This window comes from Acinonyx jubatus, chromosome B3 (genome assembly GCF_027475565.1).
Source record: "Acinonyx jubatus isolate Ajub_Pintada_27869175 chromosome B3, VMU_Ajub_asm_v1.0, whole genome shotgun sequence".
Classification (NCBI taxonomy): domain Eukaryota; kingdom Metazoa; phylum Chordata; class Mammalia; order Carnivora; family Felidae; genus Acinonyx; species Acinonyx jubatus.
The window spans coordinates 86,428,119-86,447,256 of NC_069386.1; the positions used below are offsets into that span (position 1 = coordinate 86,428,119).

Here is a 19,138-nt window from a genome sequence, read left to right on the forward strand (position 1 = left end):
TCTCAGTTACTGAAAAGTTTGTGCCTTCTACATTACTCTGCAGTACCATCTTTTGTATCTAGTATCCATATATTCATTCTCTTTCTAAGCTCTCTAATCTGTTCCATTGGTCTATTCTATGCTTGAGTTGATACCACTGTCTTGCATACCTTAGCTTCATATTAAGTCTTAATATCAGATAGAGCAGATTCTTCCACCTTGCTTTACTTGACTCTGCTGGTATTCTTGCCTATTGCTTTTTCATATAAATTTCAAAGTCACCCTTTGAATATCCACACACACAAAAAAACTGTTGGGATTTTGACTGAATTGCTTTGAATCTACAGATTAATTTGGGAATCGACCCCACTGAGTCTTCCACTCTATGAACATGGCATTTTGTTAGGAATCAGGATAATGGTTATTGCCTGTTTTATGTTTTATATAAACAGATTCTTCTATATTTGTTCAACATTAGGTTTGTGAGGTTCATTAATTTTGCAGTTTGTAATTATCTTTTTTTGTTGTGCATTACTCCACTTTGTGCATATTCCACAATCTGTGTATCCATTCCATTCTTGATGGGCATTTGTGTGGTTTCCACATAGTTTGAAGCCAGTATGAACAGTGCTACTACCAACATACTTGTCCATGTGTTTTGATGAACATATGTAAACATTTCTCATGGTATATATAAGGCACCTGATTTTTAAGTTAAAAGGGAAAGTTCAGTGCCTGTGGCTTCTTCCTTTTCTGGTCCAACAATCCACAACATCAATTTTATCGTGCATAAAATGCTTACTTAAGGGATATTTTTATGGATCTCATTTCTTTTCCTTTGATTCATTTCTCAGATACAGTATTTGAGTTGTTTGGTATTTGTCCCTGCAAAAACTCTTTCACCTTCTTCCTTTAAGTTGAAAGCAGTTTCCTTGGGCTCTCATAAATGCTTTTAAGATTTCTTGCTTTTTTTTTTTTTTAACATTTATTTATTTTTGAGACAGCACAAGCAAGGGGAGGGGCAAGGAGAAAAGAAGACACAATCCGAAGCAGGTTCCCGGCTCTGAGCTGTCAGAGGGCCTGACGCAGGACTTGAACCCACGAACCGTGAGATCATGACCTGAGCCGAAGTCGGATGCTTAACCAACTGAGCCACACAGGCGGCCCCATATTTTGTTTTTAATTACAATTTTTTGTATGTCTTTTGAGCATATTAAAGTCCATCACTTAATGTTTTTTAATAAGGACACTTTTCTCAGCTTACCTGTCATAATAAAGAGTCAAATATACTTCCTAGGACATTTATAATTCAGGTTGTTTTACATTTAATTTTTAATTTATCATAAAATGATTCGTTAAATAAAAAGATATAGGAATCAACTTTTTCAAAAAAGTTGCTATTAATAATCCCAATATAATTATTGAATAGTTTTGTCTTTCTCCCTATATTGAAATGTAATCATAGAGCAAATTTACATATTTTCATTGGTCTATTTATAGACTCTATTCAATCGAGTGCTGTTGCACTAAGGTTGTGTTATGGTAGGTTTTAATATCTAGTGTGCTAAATTCTCCCCCAATTATGTGTTGTTTTTTTAACTAGGCAAAGAACTTCATTAACCTCTGTTTCAAAATTTATTCCCAGGCTTCTTCAGCTTAATTAGCTGTGAAGAATGAATTGTGACAAGCAAAAAACTGAAAAGAGCTGCTAGTGGCTAGGGGACTTGGGCTTAAAACTATCAGATCTAGATTTTATCAGGTTCATGAACAAAATTTTAAAAAGCAGTTATAAATAGTAGCAGATGCTACTGTAAAGTAGCATCTCCCAGTAACTTCTTTGAGTTCTGTCTTCTTCAGAAGCCAACTTCCAATCACATTGTTGCATTCTTGGAAATGCATGAAAATTATCCACAAGATCTGGAACTTCATTATCAGTCTCTTCAGTAGCAAGTGATGCTTTTCCATCCCCAGAGAGTTTAGACAGAACTTCTGCCAGTCTCCTTACATTAGTCCCACTGTCTGTACCAAGCTGGGTTAAGATGCTGGGTAGGCTTTCTGTCAGCAGTTTTGCCTCAACATGGCCTGTAATGGTGAAAGTACTGGCTGCCAGAGACACCTGAACTTTAGAGTTGTGATAATGCCTCACTGTTCCTTGATTTGTAAATATAGTCACCTCTTCAGTGTGAGAGATATTGTTGACTCCTAATATTCTTTCAGGAGAACTAAAGATTTTTTCTCTTCTGCTGTAGCTATTCTGTGAACCACCTTCTTTCTGCAAGCAGTTCCTTTTCCACCCGTGTGTACTTGTGCCTGCAGTGTGGCGAGTTTCTCCTGGCTCACGATAGTTCCTTTCTTCTTGTTGGGGTGGAAGTGGGGTTGTTCAGGGAGCTAGGGTTGTCACTCAAGGGGTTGCAGTCAGACCAGCTGGGATTAGGGGCACACAGGTAGGGATGCCCCCAATTATACTTTTCCAAATGTTCCAAGACAATATGTACTTTAAATTTTTTTTTTCAACGTTTATTTTTTTGGGGACAGAGAGAGACAGAGCATGAACGGGGGAGGGGCAGAGAGAGAGGGAGACACAGAATCGGAAACAGGCTCCAGGCTCTGAGCCATCAGCCCAGAGCCTGACGCGGGGCTCAAACTCACGGACCGCGAGATCGTGACCTGGCTGAAGTCGGACGCTTAACCGACTGCGCCACCCAGGCGCCCCAATATGTACTTTAATGAAAACTTTAGAATCACTTTTCAAGTTTCTAAAAAACTAATTTTGACGTTGATTGTATTGAATTTATAACTTAGGAATAATCAACATCTTTAGAATATTGACTCTGACTAAACAAACTAGTGTTTCTCTCCATTTATTCTATCATATATGTTAGTAAAATTTTAGTTTTCTTCCTATAGGTTCTGCACATTTTTATTAAGTGTAGGCCTAGGGTTTGTGTGCATGTGTCATTTGCTATTTTGAATAGGAATTTTTCCTTGCATCATATATTCAGTTAGTTGTTTATAAATAGAAAATTTGGAGATATTTTTCCAGTCTGCAGGAAGCTGCTTTGTTTTCCTCTTGTTTATAGTGAAGACTTGTGTGACTATTTTCCTCTCTCCAGTGACTGATTGAATCATAGTTAAAGAAACCAAGTAAGGCACTTCACCAGAAAGATGAAAATTTCTTTTTTTAAAATTTATTTAATCTCTACACAATGTGGGGGTCAAATTCATGACCCTGAAATCAAGGGTCGCATGTTCTGCCTGAGCCAGCCAGGCACCACAAGAAAATTTCTTTTTGTTATAGGTTGGACCAATAACATGTTTAACTGATTTGAATGATAAGTCTTAATTCATTAATAGCTAATTTTTCCCCCTATGGCTATTACCAACAATGCTCTGTTGAACCTCCCTCTGGTATCAGGCTTTCTTAACAATTTGGTCCAATTCTGTACCCTTAAAAAAAGCCCTTTTTTTGTGAAATTGAGGGACAAAAAGGGTTGAAAAGACTTCGCTTACTACATTCTGTTTTATAGTTTTGACTTTGGAACCATGTGAATGGTTCATATAAAAAACTTGAATCAACAACCTAACCTTACACCTTACAGAGCTGGAACAAGAACAGCAAATAAAACCCCAAACCAGCAGAAGACAGGAAATAATAAAGATTAGAGCAGAAATCAATGCTATTGACACCAAAAAACAGAACAGATCAATGAAACCAGTAGCTGGTTCTTTGAAAGAATTAACAAAATTGATAAACCCCTAGCCAGTTTGATCAAAAAGAAAAAGGAAAGGACCCAAATAAAATCAAGAATGAAAGAGGAGAGATCACAACCAACACAGCAGAAATACAAACAATAGTACGAGAATATTGTGAGGAATTATATGCCAATAAAATGGACAATCTGGAAGATTTGACCTCAGCTGCAGCAACTTCTTACTCAACACATCTCCAAAGGCAAGGGAAACAAAAGCAAAAATGAACTATCGGGACTTCATCAAAATAAAAAGCTTCTGCACGGCGAAGGAAACAATCAGCAAAACTAAAAGGCAACCGACGGAATGGGAGAAGATATTTGCAAATGACACATCAGATAAAAGGTTAGTATCCAAAATCTATAACGAACTTATCAAACTCAACACCCCAAAAAAAACAATCCAGTGAAGACATGGAAAGAAGACATGAATAGACACTTCTCCAAAGAAGACATCCAGATGGCCAACCAACACATGAAAAAATGCTCATCACTCATCATCCAGGAAATACAAATCAAAACCACAATGAGATACCACCTCACACCTGTCAGAATGGCTAAAATGAACAACTCAGGCAACAACAGATGTTGGTAAGGATGCAGAAAAAGAGAATCTCTTTTGCATTGTTGGTGGGAATGCAAGCTGGTGCAGCCACTCTGGAAAACAGTATGGAGGTTCCTCTAAAAATAGAACTACCCAATGACCCAGCAATTGCACTAGTAGGTATTTATCCAAGGGATACAGGTGTACTGTTTCTAAGGGGCACATACACCCCAATGCTTATAGCAGCACTATCAACAATAGCTAAAGTATGGAAAGAACCCAATGTCCATCGATGGATGAATGGATAAAGAAGATATGGTATATATATATACAATGGAGTATTACTTGGCAACAAAAAGGATGAAATCTTGCCATTTGCAACTATGTGGATGGAACTAGAGGGTAGTATGCTAAGCAAAATTAGTCAGAAAGACAAATATCATATGACTTCACTCATATGAGTACTTTAAGACACAGAACAGATGAACATAAGGGAAGGGAAGCAAAAATAATATAAAAACAGGGAGGGGGGACAAAACATAAGAGACTCTTAAATATGGAGAACAAACAGAGGGTTGCTGGAGGGGTTGTGGGAGGGGGGATGGGCTAAATGGGTAAGGGGCATTAAGGAATCTACTCCTGAAATCATTATTGCACTAGATAGTAACTAACTTGGATGTAAATTAAAAAAAAAAAAATAAACTTGAATCAAAAGGAAAAGAAAATCCCTAAAAATGTGAAACAAATAGATACAAGTGAACTTTGGAGTATATCATTGATGGTATAACCACACAGAAAAAAGTATTTGAAATGACTTTAAAACTCAATCATTTGATATACCTTCCTGGCAGGATATATCTTAAGTAAATAAAATAGTCAGTTGTAATTGGTAGTTCTATTGTTAGTGGTAATATTAGTATTGTCACTTTGAAACTACTTTGTGCACTATGTATATGTATATGTGTATATATATATATATATATAGACACACACACACATATGTATATATGTATATATGTGTATATATATGTATATATGTATATATATAATGCATAAACAAGTAATTATGTTAATTTCATTAAATATTTTCTGTGTAATAAAAGATACAAAAATATAAAATATAAATAAAAATATAAAATCAAAGAATTTAAGGGAAAACTCTAATTTCATTTGATTTGGAAATAACTATATGAATTCATAATTTAGTGTTCTTTCAAAAATTCACATGTTTCCTAGCTTTGTCTACAGAGTGGGCATAGAAATAATGACAGTCCAAAAGTAGTGAGGCATCCCAGTGCTGTAGTCTCTGAATGCTAAATTCCAACAAAAAGAAGCAGGGCTCCTTGAAGAAATGGCTGACCCTAGATCTAGGGCAGGAAATGTACAAGATGAGCTTATCATGATAGAAAGCAGGGATACTAAGGGGCACTTTTGGAGGTTTCTGGGACAACTCATTCTTTTTTATTTTTTTTAAGTTTATTTATTTATTTTGAGAGAAAGAGAGAAAGGGTGCAAGCTGGTGAGGGGCAGAGAGGGAGAGAGAGAATCCCAAGCAGGCTCTGTGCTGCTAGCACAGAGCCCGATGTGGGGCTGGATCCCTTAGAACCATGAGATCATGACCTGAGCCAAAACCAAGAGTCAGATGCTTAACTGACTGAGCCACCTAGGCACCCCTCTGAAAATTTTGTTTTAAGTGACACTGTACCAATGATGGCTTTATTATAACTTTTTTGATACATGTATCAAAGTTGGGTTTTTTTGGTTTTTTTATGGGGTTTCTGGACCACAAGAGACACTAGAATGCTGATTTTCATTTGCATAGTAATAAAAATCTGGATATTAAATAAGCACTCAAGTTCATCCTCTGCTTTTTGGATTATGTGATGGTTAATATTATGTATCAACTTGACTGGGCCACGAGTACCCAGATTTTTGGTTAAAAATTGTTCTTGATGTGTCTGTGAAGGTGTCTTTTATTTTTTTAAGTTTATTTACTTTGAGAGAGAGAGAGAGAGTGCACTCACACATGAGCAGGGGCAGGGCAGAGAGAGAAAGGAGAGAGAGAGAGAGAGAGAGAGAGAGAGAGAGAGAGAGAGAGAGAGAGAGTCCCAAGCAGGCTCCTCGCTCAGAGCAGAGCCCAACTTGGGGGCTCTATCTCACAACCTGAGATCATGACCTGTGACCTGAGCCAAAATCAAGTCCATTGCTTAACCGACTGAGCCACCCAGGTACCCCTGTTAGGGTATTTTGGGTGAGATTAACATTTGAATTGGTGGACTGAGTAGAGCAGATTGCCCTCCCTAATATGAGTGGCCCTCATCCAATGGCCTGAATAGAACAAAAAGGCTGCCCCTCCTACAAGTAAGAGGGAACCCCTCCTGCCTAACTACTATGAACTGCACATAAGGTTTTTTTCAGCCTTTGGACTTGGACTGAATGATTGGCTCTTGAGTTCTGAGCTTGCTGGTTTTTGGACTGAAACACTACTGGGTCTCCTGAATCTCAAACCTACAAACTTGGATTGGAACTACATCATAGGCTCTTTTGGATCTTCAGCTTGCTGACTGCCCATCCTAGAACTTTTCAGCCAATTCCTTATAATCTCTTTACATATAGCCTTCCATACTATTGTTCTATTTCTCAGGAAAACCCTGACTAATGACAATTAATTACTCTGTTTGATATCCCTTCACTTCTGCAGGTTTGAATTTTAACTTCTAATCTTCTCAGTTGAAAATAAAAATTAAAAATTAGTACACATTAAAAAATAGTCAAATGAGAGGTGGCTTAGTTGGTTGGACTTCTGACTTTGGCTTAGATCATAATCTTGGGTTTCATGGGTTTGAGCCCCGTGTCGGGCTCTGTGCTGACAGCTCAGAGCCTGGAGCCTGCTTCAGATTCTGTGTCTCCCTCTATCTCTCTGCTCCTCCCCCACTCAAGCTCTGTCTCTCAAAACTAAATAAACGTTAAAAATTAAAAAAAAAAAAATAGTCAAATGAGAGTGGAGTTTCCAAGATAGTAAAAAATGCTCCCTTGAGAATGGTAAAGAAAACTTCATGAACCTGACATTTGTAAGAATGTACCCCAGAGGTCCATGTCCCAGTTGGGGAACTCTGGAGTGTGAAAAGCTCTACCTCTAAGTCAGAGGTGATACTGTGTAATCATTATTCCTGGGCAGACAGAAAGATGAAACTTACCTCCTCTCCTCTCACTTGCAATTAAGTGGAGCCACTTAATTTCATTTTGGCCAACTTCATTTTGTTGTACTTCATTTTGTACTTCATTTTGTTGTACTTCATTTTGTACTTCATTTTGGCCAACAGAATGTAGACAGAAGTAATATAAACTACTTGCAGTTCTGGTCTTTAATAGCATTGGATGTGATTCTCCATCTCTCTTCTTCCATAGTGACCTTGGATGCCTCATATTTCAGATGGTATAGCTATGTTAGCTACATCAAGGACAGCTCACATCAGACAGAAGTGTGAAAAAAACACAAATTTTTATTGTATTAAGTCACTGAGATTTGTGGGTTGTTTAAAAAAAATTTTTTTTAATCTTTATTTATTTTTGAGAGAGAGACAGAGTGTGAGCCGGGGAGGAGCAGAGAGAGAGGGAGACACAGAATCGGAAGTAGGCTCCAGGCCCTGAGCTGTCAGCACAGAGCCCAACTCGGGGCTCGAACTCATGGCAGGGCTGGAACTCAAGAACCATGAGATCATGACCTGAGCAGAAGTCGGACATGGGATAATAAGATTATGTTTATTTTGCTTATGAGCAGTTGGGATAGTAAGATTATGTTTATTTTGCTTATGAACAGTTTGATAAAAAGAATTCCCAAATTATAGAGTTAGATTGACAGTCCAACACAAGAGTTCTTAAAAATGGAAAGGAAGATGTGACTACAGAAAAAAGACAAAGAGGGATGCAATGTTAATGGGCTTTGAGATACAGGAAGGGGCCTCCAAGAAGGTGGAAAACGCAAGGAAACAGATTCTCCTGTTGAGCTTCCAGGAGAGAACAGAGCCCTGCCAACACCTTGATTTTTGCCAAGTGAGGGTTTCATTGGAATTTTGACCTACAGAAAAATAGGTGAATTAGTGAATAATTAAATAACTAAATGTGTTTTATTTATTTATTTTAAATTATTTTTTAAAATGTTTATTTTTTTTTTTTTTTTGAGAGAGAGAGAGAGGCAGAGAGAGAGAAGGGGACAGAGGATCTGAAGAGGGCTCCACACTGATAGCAGGAGACCGATGTGGTTCTTGAACTCACAAACCATGAGATCAAGACCGAAGCCGAAGTCGGAGGCTCAACCAACTGAGCCACCCAGGTGCCACAAATGTGTTTGTTTTAAGCCATTGTCTTGTAATTTGTTACAGCAATGAATAGGAAATTAATAGTTATATAATTAAATAATGACACTGTAATTATATTAGCTTAAATAAAATATACTCAAATTTCACCTGATTCTTTTTATCTTTAATGTGGGTATTAGAACATTACATATATGGCTCACTGTTTATTTCTATAGGACAGTGCTGATTTAGAACATTATGGCTGGATCATTCTGTGTGTTGGAGAATTGCAAAATTAATTTTTGAGAATTCTTGGACTGTCCTCAAGCCCTCCTTTGGGTTACCTTCAAGGTAGGTCTGGGAGATAACTTTCTATTTAATCATTAGACCTCTTGAACTCCTCAGCTTTCATAAAACAGTATCAGTCTCATCTCCATTCTGCTGAGTTAAAGCATATGATTCAGCATTAATAGGCAAGATAGAAGAGTTCTACATGTTCTACATATTGTCAGGGAACATGACCTCATACTCACAGTTGTTCAGTACTTACCTATTTGAACAAAATCACAGTTTAGTGTTCATTTAAAGAAGTCATGCTATTGCTGAAATTACAGAAGCCAAGATAAATGTTACACATCTTTCTATAGGCCTAGTTCAGGACTAACAATAAATTTTTGCACAGAACATATTATAGGGTTTTTTGTGATGGAAACCTGGCTAGACACTATCTAGGCACCAAGTATTTCTTCTTTGTGGGTATACATTTCTTAGCCTTCCTTGGAGTTAGTTTGTAGCCATGTGATTAGGTTCTATCCAGTGGTAGTAGGCAGAGGAGATAATACTCTGCTGTCAGCACAGAGCCTGCTTTGGATCCTCTGTCCCCTCTCTGTCTGCCCCTCCCCTACTTATTCTCTCCCTCTTTTTCTCTCTCTCAAAAATAAATGAACATTAAAAAAAAGCATCAAAAGGAGCTTTAAAACAATCCATCCGTTATCATTCACACATTCTCTACTCCTTCTATATTAACTTCAGAGGCTACATGTTCAAGATGGCAAAATCACAAAATGGAAGGATCCTGGATCCCTGAGATACCATGTGGAAGAAAGCCACCAAGTGAAGTTGGATGACTGAGTTTGTGAGTAAGAAAGAAGCCATTGATTTTTTTTTTTAATGTTTGTTTATTTTTGAGAAAGAGAGACAGAGTGTGAGCAGGAGAGGGGCAGAGAGAGAGGGAGACCCAGAATCAGAAGCAGGCTCCAGGCTCTGAGCTGTCAGCACAGAGCCCGATGCAGGGCTCGAACTCAGAGACTGAGAAATCATGACCTGATCTGAAGTCAGACGCTTAATCGACTGAGCCACCCAGGTGCCCCAGCCATTGCTTTTTTAAGTCAAAGAGATTTTTGTGGTTTATTTGTTGCCATAGCATATCTTAGCTTACCCTTAATAATACAGTTCTGTTTAATAATGACTTTTTAAGAGTTGTTTAATTCTGGAAATCACAGGGGTAAGTTTATTTCCAACTACCCATAATCTTCAAAGTACCCATGCCCATCATCTAGCAGGTAGACAGCTCTGGAAATATAACTAATTAAAAAATGTGGAAATATTCCATGTATCCTTGGGGGCGTATATGAAAATTCATAAAGTTATATTAGAAGACCATGATAAATTTTGTTATAATTCTATAAAGTTATAGTTTGGTGACCTACTGGAAACTGGGTACTTGTAGATTTTAAACAAAGATAGTACAGATGGCATTTCTCTTGTTTCTATTCACGATATCAGGTCTTAGTATTTTCCAAAATAAAAAGTACTTCTTCAGCTACATTTTTATTATTTCAAACCATGTTCCTACATTTTTCCAGGTAGCTACATTGTTAAAGTATTTCTAGATATTTTGGAAGCTCAAAGAATAATGGTAAAACTCCTCTGTACTTTTTATTTATTTAATCATTGTTTTACATATTTCTTTTTTTTGTAATGTTTATTTTTGAGAGAGAGAGTGAGAGGGCATGAGCAGGGGAGGGGCAGAGTGTGAGTGGGACAGAAGATCCAAAGTAAGCTCTGTGCTGACAGCAGAGAGCCCCATGTGGGGCTCAAACTCACCAATCATGAGATCATGACCTGAGCAGAAGTTGGATGCTTTACCGACTAAGCCACTCAGGCACCCCTCACATATTTCTTTTGTAATTAATAGGAATATTAATTATATATCAGAACCTACTTTATTACTGAAACTGATAGAGTTTATATAGTATTTATACTTGTAACAAGCCAATGAGGCTATTTTAAAAAATCCTTCATAGGGGCGCCTGGGTGGCCCAGTAGGTTAAGCGTTCGACTCTTGGTTTCAACTCAGGCCATGAACTTGTGATTGGTAAGATCAAGCTCTGTGCGACAGTGCGGAGACTACTTGGGATTCTTTCTCTCTCTTTCTCTCTACCCCTCCCCCACTTGCATGTGCTCTCTCTCTCTCTCAAAATAAACTTTAAGAAATCAATTTAAAAAATAATAAAAATTCCTTATAAACACACAGAAACCCTGTTTTTATATTTTTATCATACAACTATGGTGGGAAATGACATTCGATTCAGAATCCTAGACTGATGTCAAAACTAGCAGCACTTCACAAAGCCAAAATTGTACTTTTTTGAAGGAGGAAATGGGGTGAGGATAAGAGGAAGAAAAAGGGCCACGAAGAATGATACACAGAAGACATTTGTAGAGTCATTACTTTCCCAAGAGTTTAGAGGGATATCTCTGTACTTTGTCCTGTCCAGGTGAGTCACAGACTCATACACCTCATAGCTATACTAGTGACAATGTCATGGCCTCCTGTAGTGTTGTTTCTAATAATGCACATGCTTAAAAGTTCAGGAGGACTAATCACAAGGAACTTTAATGCTGAAAGATGCAAATTTTCTTCACTGAGGGCTTTAGGAATGAGATGTTTAAGATGGCATAGGTATGAGATCTTGAAAACATATTAGAAGTTATGACAGAGTCAAGTTTAGTCATAGTATGCAATGATTGTAATGTGAATTTTTGCTTCTGTAGTTATCTGTAGGAAACTTGAAATCCCAACCAAATCTCTCTTGCCTTCAAGATCATTCCTTTTGCCATCAATTTACATATGTGCTGAGAAATAGAAATTCATTTTACTGCAAGTTTAAGAAACATGCTATTTGAAAAGTATTGGCAATTATTTCCCAGGATCTCATAATATGTTCCAAATCCAAATACTAAATACTCACTTATTCTCACTGTTTATGAGGTTAACTAAGAGTTGCTATCAGATGTCCCTTCAGTTAGACTAAGCATTAGCTTAGTCCAGAGAGGTAACTTATGGGAAAAAAATTGAGAGCAGTAAAGTTAATCCAATAGTAGAGACCTTGTTTGGAGTTTCCTTGGGTGGTAAGATCTGCACTATTGAAATGAGCAAGGACATGATTAACATGCTTTAAAAATTGTAACTGGGAAAGGAATTTGTCATTCCTACACAAACCATAATAAAAACAATTTTCAGATAATTCCAGAAACTTCCAAAATAGTGTGGCTTGTGAAGATAAATTCCCAAGATTTCTTTCATCACATTGTGGGAGATAAATAAACAGAACATAATCTCACATGACCCAGGAAAAAACCCATAAATTGTCAGCTCCTCAGAGTCACTGGCCAGGATGACATCAGGCCACGTTTTCTAGGATCTCAACTAGCAACCTTGCCCCACAAAAATAACTTTTTTTTAATGTTTATTTTTTGAGAGAGAGAGAGACAGAGCACGAGCATGGGAGGGACAGAAAGAGAGGGAGACACAGAATCTGAAGCAGGCTCCAGGATCTGAGCTGTCAGCACAGAGTCCGATGTGGGTCTTGAACTCACTGTCTGTGAGATAATGACCTGAGCCAAAGTTGGATGCTTAACCCACTGAGTCACCTAGGCGCCCCCCCCCAAAAAACTTTTTAAGTTAGTAAATGCCCTGGATCTTATTGATTTGATGTCAAGTAAATTATTTTTTGGTGCCAAAAAACATACACTTAAGATAGTTGTTGTGTGAAATCTTGTTGTAATGAAAAGTGTAGACTCGTATACATCATAAATGATAAATAGTGTTTAAAAATATTGTCTTGGAGAAATTTAAAATAAACTCCTACCGTGATAGTAATACAAAATGTTTGAGGCCTTTGTTATATGATTGCCTTCTATGAAGCTATGGTGAACTCAAGTCACAGTTACTCCTGAGGCTAAAGCCTGGGTATATTTAGCAGTACAATTAGAGTAGATTTAGTGGATTAATTCGGGTTGATGGACAAAGCCTTGGAAAATACCTTCTCAAATGAATTCTTATTGTCTTTATCATTAACAGTACATTGTTAATACAGTTGGCTGAATTAGAACGGTACCAGTGCTTATTCCTGAGGTTAGTCAGATTGTATACTTTTGCTCTTTTTTATTTTTTTAATGTTTATTCATTTTTGAGAGAGAGAGAGAGAGAGAGAGAGAGAGAGAGAGAGAGAGAGAGAGAAAGCGGGAGAGGGGTAGAGAGAGAGAGGGAGACACAGAATCCAAAGCAGGCTCCAGGCTGCAGAGCCCTGCCCAGGGCTCGAACCCACAAACCACGAGATCATAATCTGAGCTGGAGTTAGACGCCCAACTAACTGAGCCACCCAGGTGCCCCTACTTTTGTTCTTTTTTAAACTAAATAGGAGGTTTGTGTGTGGTGAATCATTGAGTGTTATCCTGTAGATACAGGCTTAGGAGAAGAAAAAATGTGTGTGCTTGAACTGTTGGATCCATTCTATCTCTAATCTCTTCTGCTCTGTGAGGCTGCCTGTGGAGGAGAGGCCAGGATTCACAGCCTGGAGCCAGGCTGCATCCATCTCACCTCATTCAGCCCTCATTTAAGGCCGCAGAGACTGAGGTTTCTGCTTTTTTTCCCTTTCTAACCTTCCAGTTACTTCTCTCTTCCTTCCTCACTGCCACCTTCTGCCACCACGTCATTAGGAGGTTATGTGGAGGACTGTTATATAAAAGCAGACAAAATTGCCTGGCAGTGTATTGGGATCAGAATGGGTCATGGATATTATTTATGTAAGAAATAACATTTTAAAAACCAGTTATTATATTTCCAAATGTATTTTAATTAAATTCGGTGAGTCTTATAATTGATTTTTATTTTGCATTTCTTTTTACATGCTCGGTGTCACATTTGTGTGATTTATTTAATCTTTGACTAATGAAAAAAAGTCACAAAAGATACATTTATTTGTTTAAGCACCTTAAACTTTGAACTGGTAGAAAGGTTCAAAGGTAACCTTTATTGGAATTTTATCTTGAAATGATCAAAAGATATATTTATTTTGCTTTCAGTAATCTTATATTTTAAGTATCTTTCTATTTTGCTAAATAATTAATAAACGTCAGGAAAAGAATTGGCAAAATTAAGAATTCTCCGCATAATTCAGATAAAATAAGTTTTTGGATTAAATGTTAACTTTAAAATGACTTTGAGGAGTCATCAAAATGAAAAGCTTCTGCACAGCAAAGGAAACAATCAGCAAAACTAACAGGCAACCAACAGAATGGGAAAAGATATTTGCAAATGGCATATCAGATAAAGAGTTAGTATCCAAAATCTATAACGAATTTATCAAACTCAACACCCAAAAAATAAATAATCCAATGAAGAAATGGGCAAAAAACATGAAAAGACACTTCTCCAAAGAAGACATCCAGATAGCCAACCGACACATGAAAAAATGCTCAACATCACTCATCATCCAGGAAATACAAATCAAAACCATAATGAGATACCACCTCACAGCTGTTAGAATGGCTAACATGAACAACTCAGGCAACAACAGATGTTGGCGGGGATGCAGAGAAAGAGGATCTCTTTCGCATTGTTGGTGGGAATGCAAACTGGTGCAGCCACTCTGGAAAACAGTATGGAGGTTCCTCAAAGAATTAAAAAATAAAAATTGCTACAACCCAGCAATTGCACTAGTAGGTATTTATCCAAGGGATACAGGTGTGCTGTTTCTAAGGGGCACATGCACCCCGATGCTTATAGCAGCACTATCAACAACAGCCAAAGTATGGAAAAAGCCCAAATGTCCATCGATGGATGAATGGATAAAGAAGATGTGGTATATATGTACAATGGAGTATTACTCGGCAACCAAAAAGAATGAAATCTTGCCATTTGCAACTATGTGGATAGAACTAGAGGGTAGTATGCTAAGTGAAATTAGTCAGTCAGAGAAAGACAAATATCATATGACTTCACTCATATGAGTACTTTAAGACACAGAACAGATGAACATAAGGGAAGGGAAGCAAAAATAATATAAAAACAGGGAGGGGGACAAAAACATAAGAGACTTTTAAATATGGAGAACAAACAGAGGGTTACTGGAGGGTTGTGGGAGGGGGGATGGGCTAAATGGGTAAGGGGCACTAAGGAATCTACTCCTAAAATCATTGTTGCACTAGATGCTAACTAACTTGGATGTAAATTAAATAAAAAAAATAAAAAAAATTTTTAAATAATAATAATAAAATGACTTTGAAGCATGCCTGGGTAGCTCAGTTGGTTGAGTGTCTGACTTAGGCTCAGGTCACAATCTCGTGGTTTGTGATGGAGCTCCACATTGGGCTCTCTGCTGTCAATGAGGAGCCCACTATGGACCCTCTGTCCCTTTCTCTCTCTGCACCTCCCCTGCAGCACTTTCTCTCAAAAATAAAAAATAAACATTAAAAAAATAAAATAAATAAAATAAAATGACTTTGAACTGTTCTGTATGGTACAGTAGTAGTGGATACATGACTATGCATTTATCAAAACCCATAGAATTGAATGCTATAAAGAGTTAATTTTACTGTATGCAAATTAAAAAAAATCAACTTGAATGGCAGGGAGACCCAAGATGGAATGTAGGCTATGGCAAATAAATCTAATTGAATTATAACTGTATGACACAACCACACTAACAGGGATGGGAAAGAAAGGAGCTGACTTAAATAACTGTAAAAAGTGTTTTGATTAGTTACTGTAAGACTAAAGATAAAAAGACTTATACCTAAACATCTAATTCTTATAAACTTGTTTACCACAGGGTATGGGTTATCAATTTTGAAACTATTTTACACATATGATAGGGTTGAACGATAAGTAAATATATTACAGACCATGGGCCAGTTTTCTTACTGTTGGACAACTTACTGTTGAGTGCTTTGATATTCCTCCCTCGAAGAGGTGGAGTTAGCTTCTTCTCTCTTGAAAGTAGGCTGGACTTAGTAACTCCCTTCAAATGAACAGAATATGGAAGAGGAAAAATAGTTACTTTATGTTGGAGACACCTGGCAGAACTTAAGTAATCAAGGTTAATATAACCAGTAACAGACATATTGATACCATGTATACCCCTCTGATAGGCTGTGATGAGGAGGGTACACCACTCTGATATTCTTCCCACAAACTCTACAACTTTAGTGTAATCATGAGAAAGCAGCAGATAAATGCAAATTGAGGGACATTAAAAAGTGTCAATCTTTGAAAAGCAAGGAAAGAATAAGAGACTGTCACAGAAGGTTGTCATAGAAGATTGAGGGGATAGGACAACTAAATACAATATAGTGTCTTGGATTTGATCTTTGAACAGAAGGAGGACATTAGTTAGAAAACTAGGGAAATTATAGTAAAGTCTGTAGTTTAGTTAATATATTGTACTAATGTTAATTTATTATGTTTGAACATTGTACTAGACCTATATATAAGATTATATAAGGTGTTGACTTGGGGGAAGCTGGGTGAAGGGTATACAGGAACTCTGTATTAGCAACTTTTCTGAAGTTCCAAAATTGTTTCAAAATTAATAAGGCTTTTGAAAACAGGCTTATGAGTACTTTTTTAAAACCATCAAATTTTAATTTTTTTTTTTCTGGAAATAATTTGCATTGCTTTACTTTCATTTACTTAACACGTCCTGAACCAAATTCATGATCTTCCTCTGTCTCTCTTCCAAACCTGCTCCTCTCCTGTGCTCCTGTCTCAGTAAATGGCACCTCCACGTTCTCTCTCAGTTGTCCAACTAGGAAACAGAGTCATCCTTGACTTTTCCTTCTCCCTTGCTTTGTGTTTATCTTTTATTTTTGTTTTTGAGAGAGTGTGTGTGTGTGCATGCAAGCAGGGGAGGGGCAGAGAGAGAGGGAGCCCCTCTTGTGAGATCATGACCTGAGCCGAAGTCTGATGCTTAACCGACTGGGCCACCCAGGAGCCCCTAAAAGTAAAGTCTTAAAAAAAAGAAAAAAAGACACCTGGGGGATGAGGTACTTAGGGAGGTGGACACCAAAAGAGGCAAGAAGGAAATGTTGCATAAATGTGGACAGGATAGCAGCAGAGTGAAGGAGGATGATTTTGGAAGAGATGGCATAAGAGTATATAAAATTGACCCATATTGGTTCTTAAAAGACACTAAGCTATTGATGATTGGAAATTAATAGGAATTAATTTTGCTCATTAACCTATTCATATAGCAGCCTGTTAAGCATTTCCTACAGTATTTGGGAATCCAAAGGCTTTCTAAAACTTTGTTTGCTGGATATTTACACTCTTACTGCTGCTACTAATATGAAACCATGACAAAGATACATATGGACCTAATTCTTTTTGTAATATTTATTTTATTTTATTTTTTTGTCATATTTTTAAAAGAAAATTCAATCAAAAGGATTATCTGACTTTCTGTTTGAAATGGGAGACAGCAGTTGAGCAGCACAACGGAAGGTAGAATTTCATTTAGTCATGAAGCATAAAGAATCTTGCTCTTGAAATCAATTCATTTATTCATTCATGCATGTATTCTTTCATTCTTTCAATAAAAAGTTATTGAGTCATGTATTTATTAAAAGATTTAATCTAAGGTACTTGAAGAATAAGTAGAAGTTAGCAAAACAAAAACATGAAGTTATATGATAAAAATACAAATAATGTCATTCCCTTCCTTAAAACTTCCTATGGCTTCCCATTGCACTTAGAGTAAAACTTACACTTACTTCCACAGCCAAAAGTCCCTGCATGATTGGACCTCTATGTCTCCTACTTCATCTACCACTTCCACTTGCCTTTCTGTTTCTTGATTGTACATACCAAGGTATTTCTGACTTTTTAAAAAAAAGTTTGTTATTATTATTATTATGTTTTTTTGAGAGCGAGAGAGTGGGAGGGTCAGAGAGAGAGAGAATCCAAGTTGGTTCTGCACTGTCAGGTCAGAGCCTGACACAGGGCTTGAACTCATGAACTGTGAGATCATGACCTGAGCCGAAACCAAGAATCAGATGCTTAACTGAGTCACCCAGGAGCCCCTATTTGTCACCTTAAAGCTTTGTCTCTTACATACTGGAATGCATCTGATATGATTCCTTCATTTTTTTCTTTAAATCATTGGTAATCAAGCTTCAGACAATGAAGTATGATCTCCTCCTTAATTCTTCTGTCTGCACAAAATGTTCTGTCTTCCTATTCCCCTATCTTAAGTCAAATGTCACTCTCTAGAGATGCCCTCCCTGACAACTTTATCTAAGTAGACACTTTTCTCCACAGTAACTTATCACTACGTGCACTTATCTTGTTCATTTATTTGTTTGCTTGTTCTTTTCTGCCTTCCTTCATTAGCATGCGAGGTCCATGAAAGCAAGGACTTTGTCCTGTTCACTCCTATATCTCCAGTCCCTAGAAGAGTGTCTGACACATTATCGGCATTCGATAAATAATGTTTACCCTGAAGGATAAGATTTATATTTGAAATTTTTTTATATTTGAAATATTAAGCTCACTAGTACAAAGTTGGTGCTCAACAAAATTAAATTCCTTTCCAATACATAGATGAGACTAATCAATTCAGCCCCCTGATCAGCAAATATCTCACACGTATGTTGAAGATGTTGAAGATGTTGCATACTATTAAAAAAAAAACACATAGTAAAGGAATAATGACAGTGGGTGGGATATTCTCTCATTGCTCCTCCTAATCCACTCTTCACTCTGCCCCTGTGTTCTGTGTCCCTGGAACACAGATCTTTAGTGCTACTTCAAAGGGTTTCCTTATTCTCTGGCATCTGGCTGGATTTGGTCAATGAAAGTTACCCCTGGGAGTTCAGAAAAGTAAGAGTGAAGTTTTCCTGACTGAGTTCCTTTACTGATGTCTTCGAGTTCCTGTTCGGCAGCCCTCTCCCATAGTTCTCTCCAGACAGTGGTCACTGTTCCTTCATGCTGGGGATGTTACATGCCTTGTTGGTTTCCCTGAACCCTGAACAGTGTCCACACTGTTGCAAACAGCCCTTCATGAAAATTTCCTCAATGATAGAGTAGTGCCATCTCTCAAAATGGAACACCCGTCTATCTCCTGTTAGAACTCCAATACTGACAGAATAAGAAAAAGCGGGCAGAATTAAAACATGGCCTTCAGCAACACAAAAGCAACAAAGGTAAAAGGAGCCATGGAGTGACAAGCACATATCGTGGCCCCAAATGTGCATGTTCTGCCACCTCCCACTTTTGTGTCTTT

At 37.4% G+C, this 19,138-nt stretch overlaps 1 pseudogene; it reads right to left on the reverse strand.

Moving 5' to 3' along the window:
• Positions 1-1,618: 1,618 nt before the first annotated feature.
• Positions 1,619-17,651, reverse strand: LOC106965518 (transcription factor BTF3-like; annotated as a pseudogene).
• Positions 17,652-19,138: the final 1,487 nt, after the last annotated feature.